The sequence below is a fragment of the Dendroctonus ponderosae genome, unplaced genomic scaffold (assembly GCF_020466585.1).
Source record: "Dendroctonus ponderosae isolate FM_Combo_2020 unplaced genomic scaffold, Dpon_F_20191213v2 Dpon_F_20191213_1, whole genome shotgun sequence".
Taxonomy (NCBI): Eukaryota; Metazoa; Arthropoda; class Insecta; order Coleoptera; family Curculionidae; genus Dendroctonus; species Dendroctonus ponderosae.
The window spans coordinates 12,893,895-12,903,877 of record NW_026017110.1 but is presented as its reverse complement, the minus strand read 5'-3'; the positions used below and the strand labels follow the sequence as shown (position 1 = coordinate 12,903,877).

Sequence of the window (9,983 nt, the reverse complement as noted above, 5' to 3'; positions counted from 1 at the left end):
TCCTGCTCCATGCCTGCTATCCTCTGCTGTCAGGTAAACTCTGCCTACGAACTAAGGCCAGAGTTTACAAGCAATTGATACGCCCGGTGCTGACCTATGAATCTCCTGCGTGGTCCACCACCACCAGCACCTCGCAAAAGCATAAACTGGCAGTATTCCAGAATAAAATACTGAGGATAGTGACAAAGGCCCCATACTTCGTCCGAAATACCACCCTGCAAAGAGACCTGGATACAGAGGACCTTCTGGACCACATCCGGAACCTAACGTCAGGGTTCCTGGATAGGATCCGGCACAGCAAGAATCCTACCGTCAGGGTTTCTTGCACCAAGAAGTTCAACTGTGACCGCAGACCTCTCCCTGCGGACACAGTCTAAGAAGCAGACGTGGACCACAAGCGATGACCAGTTCCTGCACCACAACGAGGACCATGGGCAAGATTTAAGTTAGCTTAGGAAGCACTAGAGGACGTATTAATGTTTAGGTTTAGGTTAGAATAAGTTAGATTAAGTCATATGATGTCATTTTAAACAACAAGATGTTAGCATTAAGGATCCGTAGAATAAGTAGCAGTAAGAAGTATGTAAAACTTGTCTGAAATAAATATGTTCAAACGTACGTTTGTTTCCTTCCACGAATTAACTGAAAACATTGTAAATTTAAGGAAAAACAGCGTTCCTGGGGATTGTATGTTCGTTGGACATGCAAGAATTGTTGCCTCTAAACCATTGCTTGTAAAACTTGAAAACGGATTGCGATATCTTCTTCTTAGTCAGCCCTCTATCGTCTACTCCTGGACATAGGCCTCTCTCACGCTCCTCCATACTAATCTGTCTCTGAAAGTCCATCAGCTTTTCGTCCGCCCCGAGTATTACATTTCCTCGGTACCACCCATATCTGGGAAGCATTCCCCCAACCCGCCACCTGGGGAGGCGACCCATGGGGGACCGTCAACCACACAAGATGGCTATTGCGATGCCTGGTTCTTATCTCTCCTTTACGTTTCAAAGCCAGAAAGAATACTTGCATTTCCAATCATTCTCAGTTTCGTCAGCGGATTTAAAAACAGTTTGAATCGTTTGGTTGTTAGAAAATTGAAACTTTTCCATGTGGAAACCCACGTCCATACTTCTCTATTGCACCAACCATGGCAGAAATCGCAAATGAAGATCATATTTGCAGATTCAAATATATATGTGTTCATATGAGAAAACTTAGTTCGCTTGACATTTTTCTGTATTTGTGTCCGTATATTGTTTCTTTTCCGTGTGTTCGTTGTTGTCAACAACAACTATTTTTTGGTCGTTTTTTGCCAGAGGTCTCATAAATTACAATTTATTATAGTTAGGAATAAATTTATTTTTTAACGGAGTATGTAGCTAGATAGCTTCGAGAGTTTGTTAAAAGTTTTGTTGTATGGTTGGTTTTCTGAAACTGAAAGCAAACAAGTTGCTGGTATAAAGTACCATAAATATGGTGAAATGGAACGACACCTTTTCTTTTTTGTAATATAATATTTAAAAAGAAACATTTGTCTTTAAACAAACTGACAAACAATGTAACAGAAAAAATGTGATTAAAATGCACACACGCATTTCGAATGTTTTTTTAAAGTTGTGTTAAATTTTCTACAATGTTTATCGATAACTGAATGAATCTTTAAGTTTCACATAAAAATACAAGTGCAGGTTAGAATGGTTTTGCCAAATGGTTCTTTTTACTTCTTTATATCTTTCATATTTAATGAAATTATTTAGTTCGTTAGATGTTGGATAGTCATTGCATACCGCATGTAAACGGGGCCAGTGTTGAAAAAACGAGTTGCATTTATGCAGTGGGCGAGGAAAGGGCTTTAAATTAGAGAGAATGTTCTATGAGAAAGCCCTGTTTCATCCAATTGATATTTTCAAAATGTTTTTTTCAACTGATATTGACATTTTCTTACGCATACAGGTGCTGAACATTGAAAAGTATGCTAAATAATAGTTCTTTTAAACTGCTAAAGAAGCGTCGATTCGCAAAGCTAGTAAATGGTCGAATCTGTAGAACAAAGTAGGGACTACCTGATATCTGTTTTATAACATTGCTTTCTAGATAAGTCATGAATTAGCACCTGAGGAAATAATTCTGTCCATATTACCAGACATTTATCAATGTAATTTGAACTCGATATTTAGCAGTTACGATTGCAAAGTAGGTACATTTGCACATAAATAAATGCTAATGCTCAAACCATTCAACTGTTTATTTATTGTTTGGCTAAAACAAACATTTTAGTGATTTTAAATATCTTCAGGGCAAAGGAAATTAATATCATCAACAAACATACTGAATAGGACGTTTTCTCATGTTTGGCAGCATTTCCTAATAAATCAGTTAGATATTTGCATAGAGAAACTAACTTTTCCTTGCATGTAATTTTTCGCATATTAAAGAAGTTTAGATTTATTTCCTTCATGGCCCATTTTCATCAGAAACAAGCGAAACGCAGTTTGACGAAACTAAGTTTATGTAAACGCCGAAATTAAACGCGTTTAACGACGGACCGTTTTCACCAGCGTTTCGCTCCGTTTCACAAACTGCGTTTATTGAAACGCAGTTTAAGAAACTGGAAACACTGGCATCGTTGCAAAAGTGAGAACTATTACGATTCTCATCGCAAAATCATCTTATCAAAGAACCATTTGGGTCCATGACGTCAATAACCCGTTATCAAACCCAAACTTTCTGCTCGAACTAACCGTAAACATTTAAAGTTTGCTTTGTTTATGCACGGTTTGTGCATTCGTGTATGGCTTATGACTGGTATACACGTTTTTATTAGATTTTCTATTTGAAAAATTACTTAAACAAGTAGAAAATTAAGTCCTGCGGACGCCCTTTCAGATCCTTATAAAATTCATTGAATAAACAAGGCAAGCGGAGGAGTCAGGAAGGATTTTACTGGGTAAACATCTTGGCTGGAATCTCACAAAACCCAGAACACCAGCTCTATCGCGGAGCTCACCCCGTGTACAATTGGATGTGATGTAGTTGTGCTGAAACCCTTAAAATCTCTAGCAGAAGTTTGCATGCATTCTGTGGCATAAAACCGCGAAGCACCGAGAAGTTGGCTTATCGGCGACACAATTACAGACAGGACAGGCAAAGTACATAAGTGGCATTAAAATATTCGTAGACTTCTTCGAAAATTAAGTTATAAACTGGCCTACGTGCCATTTCTATTTTATTATTTTTCGGTCGACCGACAGCAACAATTCTTTACACAGTGAGGTTAGATCAAGTCTTTAAACGGCGTTTAAAGCTATAAACGCCCAAAATCTGCCAGTTCGTTTCTTTAAACGCGTTTAAGCACAAACTAAGTTTAAGGTTCTGGTGAAATCCGTTTCGCGCGTCAAATTGAGTTTCAGACGTTAAACTGGTTTAAGATCGCTTGATGAAAATGGGCCCAAGTGAGCTAAGCCGGTGAAGGTAAAAAATTAGAACTTGGTCTCTTGTTTAGAAACAGCTCAAATGAATACATATAGTGATTTCAATGATTGAAGTGAGGTGATTTTTGGATTAATGCGTCCAGGTTTTCCAAGTCCAAGATTTATTTCGTCGATAGTTTATAAAGGAGCATGACTTGATCCGTTGTTGGTACAAATGTATGATGATGATGTAAGATCTACGGGGGCTATTGTTGCAGACCTCACTATGTCGGAGGCCTCGGTGAGATGTAGTATAAAATCAATTAATAAAAGTTTCAAAGAATGTGAGAAAATTTACATCAGAAAAGTTAGACTGATTAAGTAATATTTAATTCTGCTTTATTATTTTGGCTACATGACACAAACCTATGTTTAAAGTTCTTCATAACAAGTCGAGTGCCATTTAAGTTGTTTTCCTCAGGCCCATGGTTAACGAGACAGGGTATTAGATTTTAAAAAAATATTGGTATTTTCCCTTTAACTTCTACCAATTTTTTACGTCGGCGACTGTTTAGACTCTCTACCTACGAGTAAGTTAACTGTTTGCGAAAATCTACAGGGTGCTTTTTTTAAAAGGGGTCACGCCCCCTTTTCGTTTTCGAGTTCTTTTTTGTATCATAGTAGGCTGCTTTTTGCTGGAGATTTGGTACTCAAATCTGACAAAACCAAGCTGTTTTTAATAAAAATGGCTGGACATTTTTCATTCAATGAGCAACTTGATATGCATTAGTATTGGGGTTTTGTGAGAGTAACTGCCAAAGAAGTGTGCTGGAGTACCGAAGGAGATTTCCAAATCGTGTGATTCCAAATCGGCAAACGTTTGCTAATGTTCAACGGAAAACTCGAGAGACGGGTTCTCTTTGCCAACGCAATAACGGACGACGCATTTACGCAGTGAACGAAAGAAATAAGGAGCAAATTTTACGCCACATTGGAAATGAATCCCAAACCAGTACCCGAACTATCCAGACAATTTAACATACCACATACTAGTCCACGGATCATCGACTTATACGACGTATACATATACGCATATTATAATATGCTGCACCCATATAATTTTCAAAAAGTTCAAGAAGGGTTACCGCAAGACTTTGAGCCAAGGATGATTTTTTGTCATTTAATTTTAAAGCAGAACGTTTGTTTTCACAGAAGTATCCTTTTCACTGATGAAGCCTGCGCGGGGGAACTACAAATCTACACAACAGCCACGAGTATTCCGTTCAAAATTAACATATTACAATAACCCATCATTACCAAAGATAAGTTTAAATTAATATGTGGGCCGGAATCGTTGGGCGATACTTGGTTGGGCCAGTTATTTGACCTAATCGTTTGAACGGTGCAAGTTATTTGCTTTTCTTACACCTTTCCAGAGCTTCTTGCAGACTTGCCTTTACCATTGTGACTTGCCATTGTGTAAATTTTTTAATCTGCAGTTTTCAAATCGATGGGTAGGTCGCGGAAATAATTGCCCGCGATCGCCAGATTTGAATAATATGAGTGTGATTTTTTCTGTGGGGGACTTTAAAAGAATTTTTATATTCAACGTTAGTTGAATCTAATGAATATTTATGGAGTCTTATCAGTAATAAATGTACCATTATGAAAAAGTACATTCAATTATTGGATAAAGTTGACAGTTTGAACGGCCCCTTAAATTAAAATTAAATAATTTAAACTTATTTAATTTTGATGAAATTAATTTTATGAAAATTAAATTGAAATATTCATTACATTTTTGTGAATTTTTGAACTGAACAAAAGAACACAAAAAAATTATAAGAACATTTATGGAAAATCACCTAGAAGCCCTACATGGATTTTGTTTTCGCAAATGTTTGTGCAAATAACTCGAGAACGAAGGGGATACGAAAAAACTGCAATAGACAAAAATCCCTAAATTGAACAACAAATTCAAACATTTGTTCGGTTGAAGTCAGAAATGCACTACAAAAAGGTGCGAAGGGTAAAAGGGGAGTATGCCTCTAGAAAAAAAAACCCTGTAGATTAGCACAACCAGTTGACGTACCGGCGGCTAAACAGTCTAAACAGTAGCCTACGTTCAAAATTTGAACAAAATATCTCGTAAACCGTAGGAGTTAAATAGAAAATACCAATATTTTCTTTAAACTTTAACACCCTGTGTCTCGTTAACCATGGGCCTGAGAAAAAAAACCCTTAAATGGAATCTCGACTTGTTTTGAGCTCCGCAACACGCCCCTGCTCTGTGCCCATAAGGTTGTGAGTCCCTGTATAATATAGTACCTATTTTCTTCAATACTCGCCTTTTCATAAACATACTTGTATATAAAAGTTATTTTTTTATTGGGCTTCGAAAGGACACTTCGAAGCACACTACTTCCTTAACTTAGCTCTCAAGCATCCCGTATATGAATCTGCAATGGATACTTAATATCTGCAGCCCATTAGCCGGAATGGTTCATAGTTTTTGGATGATATATCTAGCTATTCGCTGTTAACATTGACAAGATCTCGATTAGCATCGCAATTACTGACTTTGATCTTAGCCGACTGGCTGACTTCACTGCAAATGAAGATATACTTATCAGGAACGTATGATATCAGATCGTAAACATAATTTTGCATATGTCTGATATTAAATTGCTATAAAATTTACATGATATTGATATAGGATCTGGGTTCCAGTTTGTAATAAAGTAGACAGACATAATCTTCTTTTTGTCATATATTTTTCAATTTTATTAAATAATTTAAATAATAAAATATTGAATTATTGCAGAGCTATCCTCCTTGTCAGGTCATATCAGTAATTTAAGCACTGAAGAATTTCTCTTGAAATATTGCCAATCGCAAAATACGTAACGTTAATAGAATAAAAAACGTAAATAGAATAAGTATTTTCTGTCATTAATGTTGATCAAATAGTGGCTGTATTATTCCAAATTGGAACTAAACAAGGCGGCGTCAGGTAACAGAAAGTCGGGTATACGCTTTTTCAAATCAAATGTTTCAAGCGCATTTTCCGTATGAATTTTGTATAATTTTAAAGTTACTTACGAGAAACATGTTAATAATGAATATTATTTTATTTCGAGTTAACCAGATGTAACTTATATATAGGTTTTCGAGTCAGCACATGTGTGCTTTTTAAAGTTTGTATATGGGTATGGTAATAAAAACATGGGCATGTCGGTTAATAATTACTGCCAAGTTCACTATTTACGGGAGTAATATTTAATATTCCAAGAAACGTCGGAATATTTTTTGTCCATGTTGGGATTTTTGACAAAAACTGAAATGTGAAATTTCTTTTTTATTCCATATTTTGAAAACCGATGAATGTATCCGATTTTGAAAAAAGCAATATTAGAGCATTGTTACTCAAATTAATTATTTTAAAATCCTTCAGCACAAATAGGCAGTTCTTAGAACTTGTTTTGCATAATGAAAGCTTATGGCTTCATAGTTGTCAAACATTTGCCTTAAAAATGACTATAAATTAACCAAATTAACCGACTATACACAGTGTCCCGAAAAATGTGGGTATGCTGTAGAATACTTATACTAGTACATATAGTCCGTTTAAAGCTAAAAGCGACCAAGACCAAAAAGGCCGCTTTTAGAGACCCTGAAGATTAAACTATAAAATGTACCGTTGTTTGTTGTCGGTAAAATATATCCAATCATTTTATCATAATTCTCTCTGCCAAATTCCATAATTTTAGAGGATCTAAGCTATAAAAAATTAATTAAAACAATAGTTTAATTATGTAAATACATGATCAAATAATGTTGCATAAAATCCATGATTTTTGCTAATATTGTCTATGGGTTTCATGTTTAAACTGAAATATAAAATGCTTGAATGCCTGATTAGAATAAGCACTTTTGTCGAAAATTTTAAATCCAAATTTAAACATCTTTTAACCAACATTTCGACAGAAACAAACATAAAAATTCGGCACAAATATTAAAAAATTCGGCTTTGACCTAGTTAATCTAAAAGCTTCTACTGTCTTTAGCTATTAGTGTCAAGGGATTTGGCAAAACTTTTGTGTCTGCCAATCGAAAGTTTAATTGCTTCTTGAATTATAGATGAACACGGCATTCGGTAAACATTGCCAAATATTTGGCAAATTTAAATATGTGGGCAATAAAACGTGTTAAATATACAGGGTGACGATTTACAAATACACGTTATGTACATCTGAGAGTTTTCATAAATTGGCATTTACTATGGAACGTGCTACAGTACAACTTTGGTTATCCATCAATGTTTTGGTTGGCGAGTCTAAAATATCTAGACATTATTCAGAGCCTTGATCGGACAACTTTTACAGTTGAAGAAATGAATGAAATGAGAAAATCCTACATTTTCGGTAGCGGTTCAGCGGTTTTTCCGTTTGCATATATCAATGCAGAATTGTTGCGACTTTGGGAAAAACGCTAGGAATTTGTAGATTTAGCTGAGTTTTATGGATATATTTCGTAGAAACAAACTTGTATTATTTTCAGCTATCAACAAAAATATGACGAGATTAAAATTGAGTTTGCGATAATTTATTGATATATTCGTGATTGGGTAGAAATTATTTTCAATAAAGATTATTTTCATTGCCTGATCTATTATGCCGGAATATTGATTTCTGTTTTTCTTTCTTGATATAAAGATGATTTTGAGCTGTCTCTTCCTACGTTTATTTCTAGAACAGTAAACTCAGAATGTATCTTGCACGCTTCATTGCATCGACTGAACTTTTCCAGGAGAAAAATTCTTGGACACAAAAATCATTGTATTTAGATGCGCATTTTTTAATAACAAACTTCAGTGAGATTTTTTTCGCAATTTCTTCTTTGTGATAAAACCGTGATGATAACATAATTATAATATAAACATTGAAACCTTTCTCGTGCCTGACAAAATCTAAAATGATATGACTAACATGATGATTCATGTTAGTAATTATTGCTTTCTTTAATTCCAGATTTTAGTTGTAGTCAAGTAATGTTTAATTTTGTTTCAGCGGTTCTGAGATGATCCCACAAAAATCTAGAGACCTGTTGGGCTGTCACTTCATCATTACGCAATATAAGCTAATGTAGTGGTGCTTCAGCGGGTTTTTTTGCCCAATACTGACAGATTTGTTGATTTACTTGTCGCCTTAATATAAATCTTGAGATATCTGCAAAAATTATATCTTTAACTTCGACGGATTCTAATATCTGAGTTTTGCCCTATGGTCATAAAACATACATTTTTACTAAATTGTACAATTAAGTTAGAACATGAAATATGCCTATTGAAATATTGCAATGCGAACAGACACTTTCTACAGATATGTCAACAATAAATAAATTAAAAACGAACTGCCAAGCAAGAGCGAAGCAAGTCAAGCAAGAGCAGAGCAATGCATCATCGAAAGGGCGAACAAGCACATGATATATCATGATATAATCGTCTTTATTATGTAGTTTTTTTTTTCGAAAACATGTATGAATGTAGTTTGCTACAGACATCGGTCCATAGTCCTTTCGTGTCGTGTGAATCACGTTCTTAAATGGAAAATATAAAATTATTGTACCCCATATCCCACCTGGTAACTGCTGAATTAAAGTTGTATATTCGAAGTGGATTTTCATTGTATGTAGTGTGAAAGTGTAGTGAACTATTTGATGATTAATGAGTACAAAATGGAGGATGGGGCACCAGCTTACAGAAAGCTGGTAAGGATGATCTCTAATCTATATATCTTTTAGTTTGAACTGAGTTTAGTTTTCCGACAAGCAACTGAAATTTTTTGGAGTCGTTATGTTTCTTTCTCTTTGCTTTGCTGATTTTAAATAGCCTTGGCTTTGAACAAATTTCTTACTGTACTAAATACATGTTCGTCTTTCTTTCCAGGTGGCACAATGCAGCTTGCTGTAAGTTTGTCATTATTTTGATTATAATTTATTAGATTTATGTTTCTTGTTAAAAATGCCATGAGTTTTAGTTTTGCCCGTTTTTTTTATTTGCAAAATACACTGAAACATGACATCGCCTTTTTTGATATCATTGGATAGAGAATTGGTGATTCGACTCATTTATAACATGTCACGTATTTATAACAACATGTTATAAAGGCACGCTAAATTCGAATATCAGGCATTTAGGTGCAAGTTTACGCTAAAATTTCATATTTTATTTACTGGAGAATCTACAGTAGCGTAAAAGTGTTCATTTTCAAGTCAACATTTACGAAGCTCGCAAAATTCAGAATTTCATATGATTTGAAGGCTTGAAGAAATTTTGACGACATTTAGAGCACACTGTTACTAACCTTAATTCAAAATGAGTCCCGCAACAGTTTTTTAAAATCCTGCAAACATTTTCTTAACGACGAGTGAAGTTCGAAAATTTGACGACATTTAGAGTAGGTACACTGTTACTAAACGCACAACTCTGAACATGTAATTTTTCGTTTAACTCATCGCGCCTCACTGTGTCGCAGGCATTTAACTCAGGGGCGGATTAAAGCTTTACGTTTT

The 9,983-nt window shown here is 35.0% G+C and overlaps 1 long non-coding RNA gene across 1 annotated transcript; it reads left to right on the top strand.

Moving 5' to 3' along the window:
• The first annotated feature begins 2,518 nt into the window (after positions 1–2,518).
• On the top strand, positions 2,519–9,083 carry LOC125502848. Its single transcript, XR_007280569.1, has 2 exons — positions 2,519–3,471; positions 8,480–9,083. It is a non-coding gene; the product is annotated as an uncharacterized LOC125502848 (long non-coding RNA).
• Positions 9,084–9,983: the final 900 nt, after the last annotated feature.